Source organism: Microtus ochrogaster, chromosome 24 (assembly GCF_000317375.1).
Source record: "Microtus ochrogaster isolate Prairie Vole_2 chromosome 24, MicOch1.0, whole genome shotgun sequence".
NCBI lineage: Eukaryota > Metazoa > Chordata > Mammalia > Rodentia > Cricetidae > Microtus > Microtus ochrogaster.
In genome coordinates, this window is record NC_022024.1 from 14,416,050 (window position 1) to 14,434,598 (window position 18,549).

Genomic DNA, 18,549 nt, shown 5'->3' on the forward strand with positions numbered 1-18,549 from the left:
TTCTACTCCCAAATCCCACGTGCTGGGATTGTTGGCTTACAGGCAAATACCACCATATCGCTGGGGATGAAACTCAGGGCTTTCTGCATGCTATTCAAGTGTTCTACCAACCGAATTACGTCCCAGGCCCTGGTCTTCCTTTCATTATGACATCGCATCACTAAATTAAATGAATTTTATGTTATTCAGATACCCATTCATGTTATTCAGATACCATGTAGCAGAATGTATGAATGGATGAGATATAACATTCTGAAGATATTCACTAGGAATAGTCCAGACATAAGGGCCCTCAAGAGTTGGTATCCTGCAGACACATTTGCAGGTACTGTGAGGTTTAGGCTGCTTAGGAAAGAACAAAGTTGACTCAACATGATTTTTGTCATCACAATATTCTCTTGACACTTTCTGGATTGATATACTCACATTTTGTCCATTCTGTATTTATAAATGGAATAAATGCCTTTTTTCTGTTTCTAAATAAAGAATCCATTCATTTTGAGACTAGATGTTTGGATACTATTTTGACTTTAAGCATGCTGCTGATTGAATATTTCACTGAGGAAATGTCAATCAGCTTCATGAATTTGACTCTGTATAAGCTGAGTACCTAAAAGTTGGACCAACACTTAAGGAACAATTTGTTCTTGAACAGTATCCCCAGTATTTTTTATGACATTTATTAGTTTGTTTCTCCCCACCTCTAGTAGAATCAAGAATTCTGATGTTGAAACTTGTACAAATTTATATGGAACAAAGCCCAGATAAATGAAAATTGTAGATTGAATGGTGAAATACCCTAGGATGACAGATTAGGAAAAATTCGGGTGTCAAAATTTCTCTCTTCAGAAAGAAAACATAATTGGTGTCGTAATTTCTCTCTAATCAGTTGAAATATATTTCTGTTCCACAACGTGAGTTTCAATAAAAGTTTACTTAATTTATAAAACAGAAATTAAGGGAAATTACAAGATATTACATTTTTAGCAAAATTCTATATAATATATAGTCATCTAAAATACTTACATATTATTTAGTTTTCACTAAAAATTTAATAAGATGCATGCCATAGGATCAGTAAGCATTTCTTACCCAATCTTCGGGAATAAAGAGCTTACATAATTGGTCATAAATTTGGGGATATTATCATTTAATATGGCCTGAAATGTTCGCAAATAATTTAAAATCTAATGAAGATTAAGAGAATAACACAAGGTTTTCTTTAAAGAAGGTAGATTATCCTATTTGTGCATGTGAATGCTCTTCTGCACATATATATTTCTAGCATGTGTGTGCTTGTATGTGCAGGCTCAAAGCCACCTGAGGCCAGAAGAGGGCATCAGATAGCCTGGTGCTAGAGTTACTAGTGGTTATGTGCCAACACATGGATGCTAGGAACCGAATTTGGATCCCTGGAACTTAATTTGGGTTCTCTGCCAGAACAGAGGGTCAGGACTCTACAGGATACTGTGAGCCGTATGTGTGCGGCTGTGATCAAACTGATACTTTTTAAGAAATGAAGAAACACCAGAATCTTTTGCTGCCACATCAGAGCGCATGCGTTCTCTGTACCGGGGAAACAAATCCTCTTCAGGAACCCATCGGCCATTGGCTTGATTGCCCACAAGTAAGAGAAAAGGAATATTTGCTTTCCCTCAGTCTGGTATATTGTTAAGGGCACCTGAGCTTGAGCATCACTGAATGTCAGTGTTGTGATGGTTGGTGCCTAAACCACCCTCTCGAAGACTCATCCATTAAAGGCTGCTAGTGATGGGAGGTGGAGCCTTAAAGAGCTGAGGCCCAGGGGAAGGTCTTCCAGTCATAGGGGGTTTTTCCCTCCAGCTCTTCTCTCTCTTTCCCTCTCTGGCCACCACCAGGTGAGATGCTACACTCATCAGGAGATCCTGCCAGGATGTTCAGCCTCACCAGAGACCCAAATATGCCACAGCCATCCAACCGGGGACTGAAACCTCAGAGTCCAAGTAGACATTTTCTCTTCACACTATCTCAGATACCTTGGTGAAGCAACGAAAAGCTAACACCAGGGCCAATTTGCTATCCGAGTGAAGGTAACATTTTAATACTTTTAGAGAAATAAAAACTCAGAGGATGCACTGCCAGCAGGTTGATGCTAAGGGATACTCAAGGGCATTTTGGGCAGAAGAAAATAAGCAGGCGAAGCGAAAAGACAAAGATGAAAAGGCAGAAGAGGAGAAAGAAGAGGAAGGTGAGGAAGAGGGGGAGGTGGAAAGGGAGAAGAGAGAAAAGGGAGAGGAAGAGGGGAGGAGAAAAGAGAAGGGATGAGAAAGGGGGAGGTAAATTAGGGAGTAAATGTCCTTGATTTTTGATTACACAAAATATTTTAAACTAACAACAAAAGTAACTTGGGGGAAAGTAAACAGTATTAAGATATTCTAAGATTACCAAGCTTCCGGAAATGGACTAAAAGTAACAGTTAATTTTTGATAAGCCAAGGCTTCCTTTATAATCCCAAGGTTGCCACTGACACTATCTAACATCCAAGGTAATGAATGCATAAGTGAAAAGTCACTGAAAATCACCCAAAAAGGGGAGAAGAAATAAAAGACGGGACAAATAGGGAGCATATGATCAGATGGTAGATTTAAATCCAGGTACAGCTGAATTACAATAAACGTAAGCGTTAAATGCTTCAATTTAATGGTGAACTATTCAAATGGATTTAAATAGCAAGTCTCAGCAGGATTCTTAATATAAAACACATATTCAAATAAAAGAAGCTATAAGATGAAAGGATGGGTAAGACTAAAAGTAATATGATGACATTTACTAGCTGGAGAGATGGCGCAATGGTTAAGAATACTTGTAGTACATGCATAGGATCTGAGTCCAGTTCCCAACACACATCAGGAAGCTTACAACTGCCTGTAATTCTAGATCCAGGGAATCTGATGTCTTCTACTGGATACCCATGGTGTACACACAAGTATGTGCACACACGTGTGCACACACATACATTAAAAATAAATATTTTATCTTAAATATTAGCATTTAATAATTAATACTATTCATCAATAATATTTAATATTAGCGAAAGTTTCAAAGGCCCCATTGACAAGGACAACTCTAACTCTTTACAGTGACTGACAAAGGTAAATGCCTATCCCCAAATATAAACAGTGAGACCAAAAAAAAAAAACAGTGAGACCAGCATACACCACACATACATATACGCATACACAGAAAAGGCATATGGAGCCAAGAAATGCTACCAGGCAATATAAAGGACTGTACTATCAATTCATCCAACCACATGAAGGTCTGCAGTGGCGTGTTGACAGCTGACTGCAAAGAACAGGAAGATAAGCAGTATTTGCCAATTTTCATGATGGAATATTCTCTCCATGACCCACGTTAGGCTAAGAAGCAAGCAAGCCAGTTGAGTCTCCCAATATCACTGGATGAATCCTGCAGACATTTTAGAAGCAAAACAGACTAGACACGAAAGAGTAAATTTGTACAATTTCACATATGTGAGGTCCTAGAAAGCCAATTTAAAATAAACAGAAATCAGGAGAGCGGCCACATCTGGGGAAGTGAGGTGGGCACACTCCAGGAACAAACACAAGAGGATTTTCTCAGGAGATAACAATGTTCCTTTGGATGGCGCTAAGGAACTCTACAGCTATCTCCAGCTTCCAAAAGTGTGCACTTTCAAAGCATATAAACTTTACCCTCAGAAAATGAACTTGGCGTTAATAAGTACTGAGTGCTCAGCCTTAAATAGAGCATCGTTATCATCCCCGATCCTCAGCAAGGTTCAGAGACCATCATAGAAGAGAAGGCTGAAGGATCAGTAGGGGTGCTGTGGGATGCAGTCTTCTGAATATGACATGGGTACCACACCAATGAATTCACACCAGTTGCCACTTGCCCCGGCATAATTATAAATATTTTAGCTACCTAAAAGTATTGTAATTTTCTATTACACTAAATTAGTTGCCATGAAATCAATGAGTCTCCTTTATGCTAGTCATAGTACCTTGATTCAGATAACTTTAATATTTTAAGACCTTTGGGTGTGTGTGTGTGTGTGTGTGTGTGTGTGTGTGTGTGTGTGTGTGTGTACACCAGAAAGAGTGTAGGATCTGCTGGAGCTAAGATAGGGCAGTCAGGAGCCACCTGATCTGGGTACTGGAATCCAAACTCGGGTCTTTTGCAAGAACAGCAAATGCTTTTATGCACTGAGTAGCTTCCATGAAACTAAACCCCTCCCCACCCCTAAAAGCTGAAGAAGCCATGACCTGGGTAATTAATATGATGTTCAAGAAACCTTATTAAGAGAAAAAAAATTCTAGGAGTAGTCATCTAGGAGGAGGTAGCTGGCTTCCTGGGAAAACACTGGAGTGAGCGTCCCTTCCACAGGAATGGGGCCTTGGGAGGGATAATGTTGTACACTCATCTGAAGGGCAGAAAGGAAGAGAAACCCGGGCACCGCTCTGTTGATCTGTTTATCTAGGCCAAGAGCACCTCAGACAAAGGTGCTGACAAACCACCATTGTTTTCCTTCCCTGGGAGGAAGTTGGGATATGAATAAAGAAAGATGGCTTTTGTTCAGTAAGTGACCCAGGTCAGCAATTCTGGCCAATGGATATCCTCAGGTGGATAACAAGGTGCTCTCCTTTGGTCCTTTAAAAGTCAAGAAAACAGGACAGCCTAACAGCCCCATGACTGACAGGCCCTCAGAACACCTCCGAACATGTGTGCATACAGCCCAAGGGTTTCGGTTCCATTCATGCGAACCTTTGAAAAATCTCAAAGTTCTTAACCCTCCTAACGCTGCAACCCTTACAGTTAGTTCCTCTTGCTGTAATGACCCCTGATCCCCCAACCATAAGATTATTTTCACTGCTACTTCATAACTACAATTTTGCTGCTGTTATGAATCATAATGTAGATATTTGGGGGAGATAGAGGTTTGTCAAGGGGGTCATGACCCACAGGTTGAGAACCACTAATCTAGGCATCTCTCTCAAGTTAAAAAGACTTAACTTTATCCTCAGTCACAGAAAGCAAGCATCTCCACAGGTTTTTATGGCTTTTATATCTCATTTGCATTTCCCAATAGCCCCAAGGTGAGAGAGGAGTCATTAGTATTCAGACTGTCACAAATGTAAGAGCTGAGGCTCCGGATAAATAGTCCCGGATGGTCCAGCTAGAACCAGAGGGAAGCCTGAATTCCCACCTGGATAGCTTGGCTCCAGAGCATACAATTCTAAACTCTGGTAAGTAAACGGATCACCATTGGGGTGGGGCAGTTTCTCTAAAGTGCAGCGGCCCTTCTTACAGATAGTGTTTGGGCAATAAGAGAAGGGTGTGGCTTGTCAGTTTGGGGCTAGACTTGGCCAAGAGCTCCAGCATCTCTAAGGGATGATGGGAAGAAATGGCGTGTAACCCCGAAAGAAGAACAGAGACCTTTTATTTCACAGGACTTACAGCCAAACGCCCATCCATGGCGACGCATGTTATTGGGCCAAGCGGAAAGATGGGCTGGGGAGGGAAGCAGGAGCTTTTCCATGGCCTTCTTTCTTATTTTAGATTGTAACCATTTTGCCCCAACTTTCCCAAAGATTAATGGGGGGGGGGCATTGCATGAGTTTGCTGCTTGCAACAGACCTAATTTATTAAAACTTAAATGCCTCAGTGTGCACTGGAATAATTTCTTTTACTACTTTGTTGTTAAATGTTGCGAACCCGGATACATTTGCCTCCTGTCCCTAAGACAAATGAACTATATAGAGACAAATGATGCAAGCAAATATAAACGTGAGTGTTCATACAGATAGAATAGAAATGTGCATTTTTATCTTTGGAAAACACAGACTTCTGACAAAGTCGGAAAGAACAGATCATATGAAAGCTATTGCCGTTAAACATAACGTTCCCAGACCCCTAGATAAACAATTATAAAGATAAATATCCCCTTGTGATAGAAATTCTTCCTTGTGTATTGTTTGCTGTCTTGAGACTTATAACTCATGATCAAACGTAGCAAAAACATTATATGAGGGTAAAAGCATGATCAGACACATGACCACTGAAATTCTGATCATAAGACGACAGAACTGGTGTCAAGGTTCTGACTGAACTCGCCTTCTGTCTCATATGAGGCTCTCATGAGGCACAGCTGAGATTAGAATACAAGGAAAGGCACTCTGTGTGTGTGTGTGTGTGTGTGTGTGTGTGTGTGTGTGTGTGTGTGTGTGTTCTTTCAGATCCTCACCCCCTTTCCCTATTCTGCATGGAGCTACCCACAGAGTGATGGAGAGTGGGCTAAGGGGGGCGGCTGTTGTCTTGGAGTTTGCAGCGAGCATTCCGCCTGAGTTTTAGAGTGGTTAGACCTTAGAGGTATATAGTCCACATCCCTGTAACGCTAAAGCCGCTGTGATAAATCTCGGGGGGGGGGATAAAAAACCCCTCAGTTGAGTAGCAATGAGAAAAGCATCTGGGTTGCTTCGTAGCACGTACAGGAAGGGCCAGTTGAGGGGAAATAAATGAGCCCTGTGTTCCCCGACAGCTGCAACAACAGCACTGCCTGCGACTCGATAGGTGGATGTGCACAGAGGAAGCTGGGCTGCAGTCCTGGAATTTCCCGAAATGAAATCCCAGAGCTGGGTGAGTTGACCTTCTCTCACTCAGCACAGTTGACCCCATAAAAAAAATAAGAGCTGACACATCCCGAAGCACACTAAACTTTTACAACAGCAGCTCAAAGGAAAAAAAAAAATATTCTAAGCAAAAGCTGGAGACGTGCATGGGAATGCCCTTGCAGCGCTGGAAGAACACACTGAGTGACTTGGCTGCTTGGGGAGCAAACAAAAGACCATTTGAGAGTCAGCTATGCCAGGGCTGCTGTGGAATGCAGTTTGTTGCAAACAGATTGATCTGTCCATGATAAACAGGCTGCCTGCATGTAGGACGCGCTTCTCCGTAGCAGGCAGTGACACGAAACAGGACACGGGGGAACTGTACTTTAGAAAGGCTGATCTCAAAAAAATGAATTCAGCAGGGAAAGAGATTGAAATGCTCAAAAAAAAAATACACATCAGCAAGTGCCATATAAACAGGAAAATGGGTTCTTTTTCTATAACATGACAGCCTCTTACTTGCATTTTCTGGGGGAATTCAAGAATTGTTCAGCCCGGAAAACATCTTGTAAGTGTAGGTAGCATCATCACCTCCTGGGCAAATGCCTGAAGGTACATCTCAAAGACCTTTAATGTGGGTCTCCCGTGTTGAAAGAGAGGAAATCCCAGGTGCAGCCTCTAGATTGCCTGCTTCCACTGCTGGTATAATAGGACTCCACAGAGACGGATGTGGTGGCAGCTAGAGATGCATGTCTTGGGTAAGGTACTTTTTTAAAAAAAGCTGTATCAAGTCCCTTGGCCCTCAGAGTCTTATAATACATACCCACGCGATTTTGTGATCTGTCCCTCTACCAGCTTGACAGAAATAATAGCTGCCAAGAGGACAATCAGGCAGGAAGTGGATGGAAATGGAACTCACCAAAATAAGTCAGTTAGGAGAGAGATCTTGGAGCCATTTTGAGTTGGCTTTTTCTTCCTTCCTTCTTTCCTTCTTTTCTTTCTTTCTTCCTTTCTTTCTTCTTCCTTCCTTTCTTTCTTTCTTAAGATTTATTTTATTTTTCATTTGTGTGTGTGTGTGTGTGTGTGTGTGTGTGTGCACGCTCACACACATGCATGTGTACACAGCTGCCAGCCAAGTTAAGAAGAGGACAGCAGTCCCCCTGGAGCTGAATTTACAGGCAGCTTCGAGCCACTTGTCATGGTTGCTGGGAACTAAACTTGAGTCTTCTGCAAGAGTGGCAGGTGTTTGTAGCCACTGAAATACCCATCTCTCCTGCTCTATGTTTGGTTTTCATACATTTCTCCTGCGGACCTGTATTTGTTGCAAGAAATGATGAATACAAAACCAGAGATAATGCCAGCTCTCGATCGGGAAGTCACCGTCTGTGACATAATGATGTTAAAAGCCGTTGTACACCGAGTACAGCAAAAGTCAGAGAGCGGCACAACTTGAGAGCTGACTGTGATAAGTGTCCTGACTGCTCCCTCTCTCAGAAGTTCGCCCAGTGACTCTTGACCCCAACACTGAGGAACAGACTTGACTGCCTTGCCGGATCTACGTTTTCAGTCTTCACGCTGCTCCGCGCAGCTTCTGACACAGCTGAGCATCCTCTCTTTCCTGAGCTACTCTCTTCCCCGTTCCTCCTCTAGGAACAACTGTCTCCAGAGCTCTCCCTTCTTACTGTCCCTCCATCTGTCTTTCACCTCACCCCTAAGCATCAGAGTGCCTTGGTAGGAGTGCTCAGTAGATCACCAGCTGAAGGAAAACAATGATTATGTGCAATTTAGGCACGCTTGGGGAGCCATTTCCTGGTAGGGATCTCTCCAAGAACCCGCATCTGAAAACAAGTCATAACTAATGTGCTTTTTTGCTGCAAGTCTCCAGGACAGCAGCCTGCTTCTTCTTGCCTTCCCTGTGCAATAGGGCAAGCAGGGCAAATATCCCCCAGGAAGCCCTCATCTCACGAAACACTGGAATTTCACCAAAGAGTGCCCAGAAAACTTGAGAACCCAGGTAAAGGCTTGCCAAGTCTTAGATGATGCTTGAAGCAGGTGGGCTTTAAGAAAAGCTTGTACCGGATGCTTCTATCAGGGTGGTTTGTGTGCATGGGGGTTTAGATCAGATACCTGCGCAGAGACCAATGGGGAAGCTGCATTGCACACCGAGTTCACTGCAACTTTGCACTGCACACCGTGAATGAAGCCAAGAGAGTGGACATGAGGTACTATCCATAAGCTGTTTGTACAAGATTTTCTAGGTGTCTGCCCCATAGAATTCCCTCCCACTGAGCAAGGCAAGTAAATGCTTTATGACCACTCCTAATTCTTCAGTTCAAAGAGCTTATTGGCAACACAAGTAGAAGACCTTGGCTCCTAAAAATTAAAGGCATTTGGACCCCCATTAAACTGCCCAGAGGACGCATGAATAAAATGATATTCATGTGTTCCTTGCAGCACATTAGACACTGTTGCTAGATAGGTCCACATCTCTCCATTCAAGCATTCTGACTCATGAGACAGACTACTCCGTCCTCCTGTAAAATGGATACTCACCCCTTGTCTTCTGCCTCCGGAGGCTAAGGAACCAGTATTCAAACCCAGTCCCTCTATTTCTACAGCTAATTATTCTTCTCCATCCCACACTCTTTACTCCAGTTTTACAGATGCATAATCAGGGGCCCCAAGACATTGAAATTTGCCTGAAGTTACAGAGTGAACATACGGCAAAGCTAAAACTCAGGTTCTGATTTTGCAATTCCATACTCATTGCCCTGTGCAACAACATTATTATGTTTCCCTAAAGCCAGGAAGAAACTAGGAGGAAAGGGAGAAGAGAGGGGACATCAGGAGGAGAGGCTGGGGTCCAAATCTTTATGTTGCATAGGAATGAGCTTCACACATAGGAGAAAGGAGTGGACTTCAGAATATCCACTGCTTTGTGTTTCTGCAGCCTTGAGTAGGTGACTTGGACCCATCCCAGGATAAGGATCAAATGGAGGTTAGAATCCCTGCACAGTTATTTTCATGGGCAGGAGCTCAGCAATAATGTGATCGGGTCCAGGATTTCCGCCTACCTGGGCATCCTCTGTTATACAGTCGAACGGCAAAGCTTTTTCTATCCAGGCAACTGAGCAACTTACCCTTTAGGGCAGAAGTAAAACCCAGGGCCAGCACACTTATTTTCATTGTTAGACAAACAAAGCCAAACGCAGGCCTATGGTTAGTGGATCTGAACCACTCACTAGCGTCATGTTATGTTTAAAAGACGGTCCTCTACATATGGCCAACTAACATGTAACGTATGCTTCTGCCATGCGTTCTACCAGCTGCAAAGCTGTAGGATGTGTGATCCAACCTTTGGGCCAATGAGATGAGTGCATTCTCTATGTAGCCCCCAGATTGACAGTATGCCCTTCCTGGCCCCTCCCATTCCCTTCCGGGCACAGAGTTCCCTGGGGTATAGATGCTTGATCCAGCTTGAGCTAACATCACACAACAGATGAATTTCATACCTTATCACACAGAACTAATGGGGCTTACACCTTCAAAAACACTGAGCTCAGACTATTTGTCTAAGGTTTTAAATTTTTTTTTAATGAGTTATTTCATAGAAGTTCTAGTTTGGTTTTTATAGAGGAGCTAAGGTTTGGGACTCACAGGACCTCTATCACGCTGAACATGTCTTTCTGTCTTTAGCTCTCACAGTAAAAAATGTCAGGAAATGAAAGTCCTCTCATTGGACTTCACGTTAATGTTTATGAAAACCACACGTGACATTTGCCCAGGAAACTGGGATGTTCTAGTGCAGCAAATACTGAGCAAAGCTGTTTTTGTTTTTGGGAGCAGAGCTAGGAACATGGCACACCCGTTTGTGGGACTTCAGCTGGGGAAGAAAGGCAGCTCTGTGTGCAGTCTGCTGGCCAGGAAATCTGCTTCGACTGACTCATCCTGCTGCCCCACAAAAAGAGCCAGGGAAAAGATTGGCTGCCTTTTGGGACAGGTTTCCTGACAACAGAGAGTAACAGACTGTGAATTCTTTTTCACACCCAGAATCTAAACATTTTTCCCCCAAATAACCATTAGTTATCTGCTCCAGAAATCGGGTTTGACACCCTTAGGTTGATGTAGGTGGGTCTTCTGTCTATGTGTTACCTTCATTGGTCAAATAAAGAGACTACCTTGGCCTTTGATAGAACAGCAGCTTAGAGTAGACAGAACAGGATGCTGGGAGAAAGAACCAGAGTCAGGCAGACGCCATGCCTCTTCTCTCTGAGATGAACGCCCGTTAGACTCATCCCTGTAAGCCACAGTCAAGTGGCAATACAGATTATTAGAAATGGGTTGAATCAATATATAAGAATTAGCCAATAAGAGGCTAGAACTAATGGGCCAGGCAGTGTTTAAATGAATACAGTTTCCATGTTATTATTTCTGGGGCTAAGCTGGTCATGCGGGAGCCGAGTGGGACGAAAAGTGGCCCTGCTTGCCTCATCACTACATTAGGTTTAAAAGCCTAAAGCATAAGGGCCTTGCCTTATCTTGCTGGATGTGTTTGCTTATGCTCACTTAGAACCACGCATGATCTTGACTCCTCCAGAGGCTGTGCTGTCCAGGTGCTAATGGGAACTGCCCCTTCAAGCTTCTGTCCGACCACCTTTCCACTCTGACTCAGAGATATTTGATTCTCTTGCTGTCTTCTGCTACCTTACAATGTGATTCGAGCCATGGTATTCGGTGATGCTCAAAACATCATCCATCGGTTCTGTGTTGTACCCACAAAAATGAGCCCATGTATAAGCAAATGAACAAGGCACTGACCATCTGTGGTTTGCCAACGGTTTAGTCTCGCAATACTCAAAATGTCCCAAAATGCAGAGAAATGTATGTGTTGGCATTAAACGTTGAGGCCAGTGAGTTAGTCACCTACTCACTAGGTAAATGCACCCCAGTTTAGCATTTGGCACGTGTACTCCCGCTAAACAGCGCCTTGCTCAGCTGCTCCATGCTGCTAGAGGTCAGTCAGACAAATTTGCTTGAGCATCGTGGATCACGGTCTGTGTGTTTCCTTTAATTACAGAGAAGTGGCGGCATGAGTCAGGACCACGGTCTGTTGGCTCAGGGTAAAAGGGCAGCCCTCTCCTGGAATGTGGAAATTGAAGGGAGCTCTGTTTCTAATTGAATTCGACCAACCACTACAGCTGCATTATCTGCTTACAAGAAAGTCTTGCTCCCTCAGCCGCCATGTGGCAGGAGGAAGGGACCCTACTGGCGGTGTCTCTGACCCAGGCATATTCCGGTAATGAAATAGAGGAGACCCTTTGCAAGGCTAAGCTGTGAAGGGAATCTGGGCATGACCCCCGTGGGAAATGCAAACTGGATGGGCTGGAAGATGAGCCCCATCTACCCATATATCTGAAGTTTACTGATTTTCTTCCAAGATCCCCCATTTCCTTTGGCTAGATCATCAAACACAGAGGCCGTTCCTAAGATCAGGGCTTGAAAATTAACGCTGGGAACAAAGGAAAAATCAACGTGGTTTTGTGGAATTTACCTCCTTCCCTTATTTCCAGGGAGCACAGTTTCCGTTCACACTATAGCTCTTTGTGGGGTGCCACATTAGACAGACTTCTCAAAATGTTCTCTGCTGTAGGTGGGTAAATATTTTAACACATTGTTGTCTCGTGCAATTACTTCTGATTTTTAAGTTCTCCAAAATTAATACCCGATCAATATCTCAGGCTCCTTTTTGGTGTTTATAGACAACATGCTAATATTCGGTTAATATAGTTGCTATTTAGACTATCTACCTTCTGCAAAGGGATTAATAGGAAAGACTAGGAATTTCTGGCCATGATTCATGTCTTCCCTTTGTTTGTGTATGTTTTGGGTCACAGCTAGCTTCCCTTTCAGCTTTAGCCTTTCTGTTTGTAAATGCAACAGCAAGCCTGCTGTTTCTCTACCCTGTCACTTGGATTTCCTGTCCTGACAGCCTTACCTTGAAACTGGGCAAGTTCTCAAGTAATAGGTCAAAGCCCAAGTTGAACAACTCTTCAGAGACTATCCCAGTGCCCTTTTCTAGTGAAAGGACTTTTATTTACCTTGACTCATGGTTCCAAGAGCCTAGAATAACTCTTGCTACTGCTTCGGCTAATACTCAATAACTCCTTTTCAAATTGCCTAAATGTTAGGCAAATGCCACCGGTAATTAACTGGAAATTATCAAATGCCAGATTTGTAGCATTAGATGCCAGTCTCTTTGCACTTTCTTCTTAAAGGTGGCTATGTTAGAAAACAGAAAGGCAATAAGACAAAAACAGAGCTCTCCCTAATCCCTTCTTCCTCCCCTTCCTCCTCCAGAAAGAATCTTAATGAATTCTTCCCATTGGGAGTTTCCTGGTTCCAAATTGTTGACCAGCTGAAACTTCCAAAGATGTAAAAGGAAGAAAAATGCAGAATCTGTCTTTTCAACTTGTTGGCTGAGCGTGTCTCGATTTCTGCCTTCCTAAAATGTGAATGATAGACCTTATGCAGCATAGAAAATGTATCTGAGCAATAATTATTATGATGACAAACACATGGTAGTGTTGAAAGAATGGACCAGACACCATGGGCAACCATGAGGAACAGAGAGCGCCCGCTGCCTCTGGCGGCACTGGAAAGGAAAGCACAGCTCTGCAGACACAACCCTGTCTGCTGTCTTGGATTGCAGTACTGGTCCTGCTGCTGCACAAGCCTCCTGCCCGCTCTCACCTGCCTCTGCCTTGTTCCACCACTCCTTCCCAGCTGGTCCCTTTCCCCCTTTACTTCTTCCTATGACCCCCTCCCACGACTTTCACACGACGGCTTCCCTAGTCGCCAGCACCAACTAGTCCATCTGTTGCCTTTCCTTTGCTTTCTCCCTGGCTACGGGGAACTTGCCAACATCACCTTGTTCATCTTTGCTTGATAAAAGCTTTCTTCTCCTTTAAAAATCTCTCCCTTTCTCTCTTCAGAAAGCTTGAGAGTTAGGATTAGATTGGACGACTACTCACTTGGAGTTTTGCTGTATCTAAGGCTGAGTCCTAATCAAAGCCAGCCTACACATTTACAGCTACTCATTTCTTCTTATTCTGCAAAGCCAGGACTTGCAAAACATTAAATATATCAGTGGCTTTGAGTGTCTGTGTGTGTGTGTGTGTGGAGGTGGGGGGTCAGAGTCAATGTCCACTATCTTCCTCAATCCCTCTACCTTATTTCCTTACTGAGCCTGGAGCTCACTGAATCAGCTACAGTGACCAGGTTTCTCCAGGAAACTGCCGGTCTTGGCCTCCCCAACGCTATGATTAGAGACGTGTGCTGGCGAGTCAGCTTTTTCTGCAGGTGCTGGGGATCTGTGCGCAGGTCCTAAGGGTGCTCAGCATGTGCTTTAGCCAGCAAGACCCCCTCCCCAGGCCTATTCCGTTTACTAGTAACAGCTGTAGTGACTACACTAACGGTTGAGCACAAACAGGATGCTATTCTGAGGGTTTTAACTGAAACAACCCATTCACTTCTCACCAACATCCCAGCAATGACGACTTCCATTTCACAGCTGAAGAATCTGAGACTCCAGCGCCATCGGCTATCAAACGGTTAAGATGCAATTACTGCTCCATCATGCTTGGCTTCCTTCTCACAGTTACATAACTCCTTATAGGTTTGCTGGTAGGAAGCACTCTGAGATGAAAAGAATGAGGGGATTTTCCCCTGGAATCTCTTTAACAGAAGCTAACCATTTAGCCATTTAGGAAAATACCCGCAAACGGGAGACTCTGTCTTTCCCTTCCTATTCCATCCATCTTTAATGCAAAGATCATCTTTGAAATCCAACAAAGAGTTTATTTTAAAAGACCTTTCCTGGATGAGTATGGGGAGACATACCTAAAATCCCAGCTGGAGGATCCAGAGTTCCAAGTCAAGACTAAATCCAACCTGACTTATGTAGGACTAGCGCATCACCAAAAACCAATACCGTACAAATCCTTAGGTCACAGATCCTGACGGCACTGTTGATTTAACTGTAAATCCACGGCATACCAAGCAGAAAGCATGTCTATTCTCTGGATAAGCAAACAGGGGTTTCCAAAAGGAAAGATAATACAGATATTCTAAAATAATTTTTCTGTCGTGGCTATAGCGTAACTCAGTCGTGGAGTCCTTACTTAAGATGTACGAGGCCCTTAGTTTGATTGCTTGCAATCTGCATGCATGCGTACGTGTGTGTGTGTGTGTGTGTGTATCCTCATGATTCATGATAAATTCACTTTTAAGTATTATTTTCTCCATTAGTGAACGACTAAAGTGGAGAAATTGTCACATGAGTGCTAATCATTCCACCCTAAATGTGTTTACATTCAGAAAAGTGAGGGCTGGCCACTGAGGCGCCTGTCATTTTGAAAGGCAGGATCCTCTTCATAGCCGACATCTGTATGGTTCTGCATCCTAACTCCCTGCACTGTGGGGACGGCACAGCTTAGCATGGAAATGCTGCTACTGGGCCCGACTGTCACCTGTGACCTTTGGCAGTTTACTTCCTGTCTACTCTTTAGTCCCAACTTCTATAAAGTGGGAAAAATAATAATGCCTGCCTTTGTAAGGATTTAAAAGCTATTAAACGCGATCCTTTTTCAACAGGTTTGGCTGCCGAGTAAGCTTTTAGTCAATGTTTTCTGTCTGACGCTCTTGTTAGAAGCAAATCCAGTCCTGTTCAGAACTCACAGTCCAAAGAGCAGACATACTCGGATGCTGGTTACTGGCCGCGTGATCCATCTCATCTGACTCCCTCCACCCGTGGGTGCTGTCTCCTTTTACTAGACTTTTTAAAATTCATAATAGCACACTGCAATTTCCTATACAATTTGTTGTATGCTATTTGTACATAGATATTGCATATCTATTATTATATAATATATTGCTTATAATTACCCCTCCAGTGAATATAATGCTCCATGAGGGTGGGAAAAACCAACCTGTTGTAATAGAAGCGGCGGGGCTGCATCCCCATCACCCTGGCCGCCTGGCTAGCTTATGCCCCAAAATAGCAACACACAAATTGTATTCTTTTAAACACTGCTTGGCCCATTAACTCTAGCCCTTACAGGCTATTTCTCATATCCCAATCAACCCATCTCTAATAATCTGTGTAGCATCACTCTTACCGGGAAAGAGTCTAGCCTACGTCCATCCTGGTTCGGAGCTTCATCGCGTGTGCCTCAGAGAACAGAGCTCTCCCGTCCGCCCGGGAGAGGGGAGCATGGTGTCTCTCTGATCTCACTTCCTCTTCCTCCCAGCATTCTGTTCTGTTTACTCCTCCCACCTATGTTTTAACCTATCAGGGCCAAGCAGTTTCTTTATTGCTTAACCAATGAAATCAACAGATTGATATATGACACTCCCACATCCCCAACCCACCCACCTTCCCTCTATTATATTCCAAACCATGGCACAGACTTAAAACATCTTTATCAAAATTCATTTTCTCTTCCTCGTCACTTCCTATTCAAATTCTCTTCCCTAACAAATCAGAATGATAACACAACAGCGTATTTATTGAACATTTCCTGAGCGTGGGATACTATATGGAACATGAACAAGGTAACATCTCATTTCATCCTATATGATAAGCACTGTCATTACCAGGCTTCACGAGAGAGTTGCAGCCACTTGACCAGGGTGGTTCAGGACGTCTGAACAGGGAAACAAACTAGGTCTGAGAGATGGCTTTACTGAAACATTTGAACTTTCAGACTGCAATTCTGGGTCTGGTGCAGTGTCCTTTCCTGTGAAGTATGGAACCTGAGTCCTAAGGATAGGACCTAATCCCCAAAGAGATGCTTCATCAGCACGTACTGAGACCAAAATCCCCATGGAATCAACAAAGCGAGGCCCAGTTTGGCGAGCAAGCTAAAACAGGTGGCAATGATGTACCTGTCTTCCAGTCCCCTCCATTCACTCTGCCACTGTGAATATCACATCCCAGGACATGCTAGCCTGCTAGCCCAGCACCAGAGGACCAACAGAACAGTAAGGACCAAGCATGGGACCCTGAACTTTTAGCAGCATCCATCCCTCTGTACTAATTAACTTGGAAGATTTGACTTTGCAAGGAGTTTGGCTCTCTCCGGCTGCAAGGCTCTATAACATTGTGTCTCTGAACTTTTGGGATAATTAATTTCACAACCCGGGAAGCAGAATCCCAAGAGACAAGCAAGTGAGATGTGAGATAGTTAAGCAACCTAGTTTCTGCAGCAATCATGGCTTCAATGGCAACTATTCTCCTCCTGTAGGATCAGAACTCCTGTCCCCCTTATTCGCCTTGGGCGATTCCAGTTCAGTTAAAGCAGAATCACTTACATATATCTGAAAATATATTTATTTCATAGGCCAGTGGAAGACTCAAATGCACTAAGTATCATTTATTAGAAGGGCACCGTAGAGTTTTCAGACCACATAAAGGAATACCAGAGAAAGCTAAGCATGATGGCACACACTTGTGACCCAAACATTTGGTTATGGAGGGCACTGAGGAAGGAGGACCTCAAGTTCATGGCCAGCCTGGGCTAGCTAATGAGATTGTGTTTCACAAAACCAAGAACTGGGAATGTAGGTCACTGGTAGAGCACTTGCCTGGCATGCACATGGCTCTGATTCAACACACAGCATGGCACAGAAGGAAGGGGTTTGGGGGGAGAATCAACAAAGGGACTGGAGAAGTATGACAGACACTGAGACAGTCGGTCACTAAAACCATCTCATGGGGTCTTCATTTATACCACGGTGCTGATGCAGTTACAGAGAGGGATCGGAATGTCCCTCACTGCTACTGAGCAACTCAGATGCTTTTGATTGTGTGGGCTTCCACTTGAGAGTGGTCACCTTACCAGGGGCTATACTCTTGGAGGAATCTGTCTCTGTGTATCTCTCTCTCTAGCTAAGAATTACCTATAATTACACAGCTAGGCATGGGATTGTGTGCCACACTCCCCTGTCCACGCTGAGATTTAGTCTTGATCGGGTTTGTACAGGTTTGGGGAATGCTGTCACAACTCCTGCGGATTTCTAGGTGCAGCTGCCCTGCTGTGTCCAGAAGACTCTAGTTCCAGCTTGCATACCCTTTCCTTGTTCTTCTACAAAGATCTGTGGGCCTGGGGTGGGGTGGGGGGCAAGGTACATTATATTATGTTCCCTTTATAGCCAAGTACTTTGTAGTTCCTTATTCTTGGCCAGATGTGAGCCTCAGTGTTAATCATTATCTATTGCAAATAGAATCTTCTCAGATACGACTTGAGAGATGCATTGATCTATGGGTATAACAGTAAGTCCATCAGAGAGTTCATCACTATGTTCACTTAGCAGTACAATAGTCGTAAGTCCTCCCCTAGAGCCTTTGACCTATATAACCATCATTTCTTGTCCTGAGAATGATGCCAGGTATAGGTTTCATCTTGTGGAGCAGGACTTGAATCTAATTAGAAAGTGGTTGGTTATTCCCATGACGTTTGTGCCACTGTTGTACTAGTGGACCAGTCGCTATTGTGTCTGGCTAGGGTCATGGCTTTGTGTGATTCACAGATGCTGGAGTATCACGGATGCAGTGTCATAGTGCTGGACCTTCCGGTTACCCCCAGTGGGGATGAAAATGAAGTGCCATGATACACTTCGGTACTTATGAACTCACCGGCCAGGGAACTGCATTCTTAGAGAAGGCAGGTCATTTTTCTTCCCTAAAAGTATATACATCTCAGCTGAGGCTGGGTGCTAAGCAATGCCTGGATGGATGCCAGAATCAATTTGTTCAATACACATTTGTGGAGGACTTACTGAGTTCCAAGTACTGAGGATTCACAAATGGTCAAACAAGAAAGAAAGAAAGAAAGAAAGAAAGAAAGAAAGAAAGAAAGAAAGA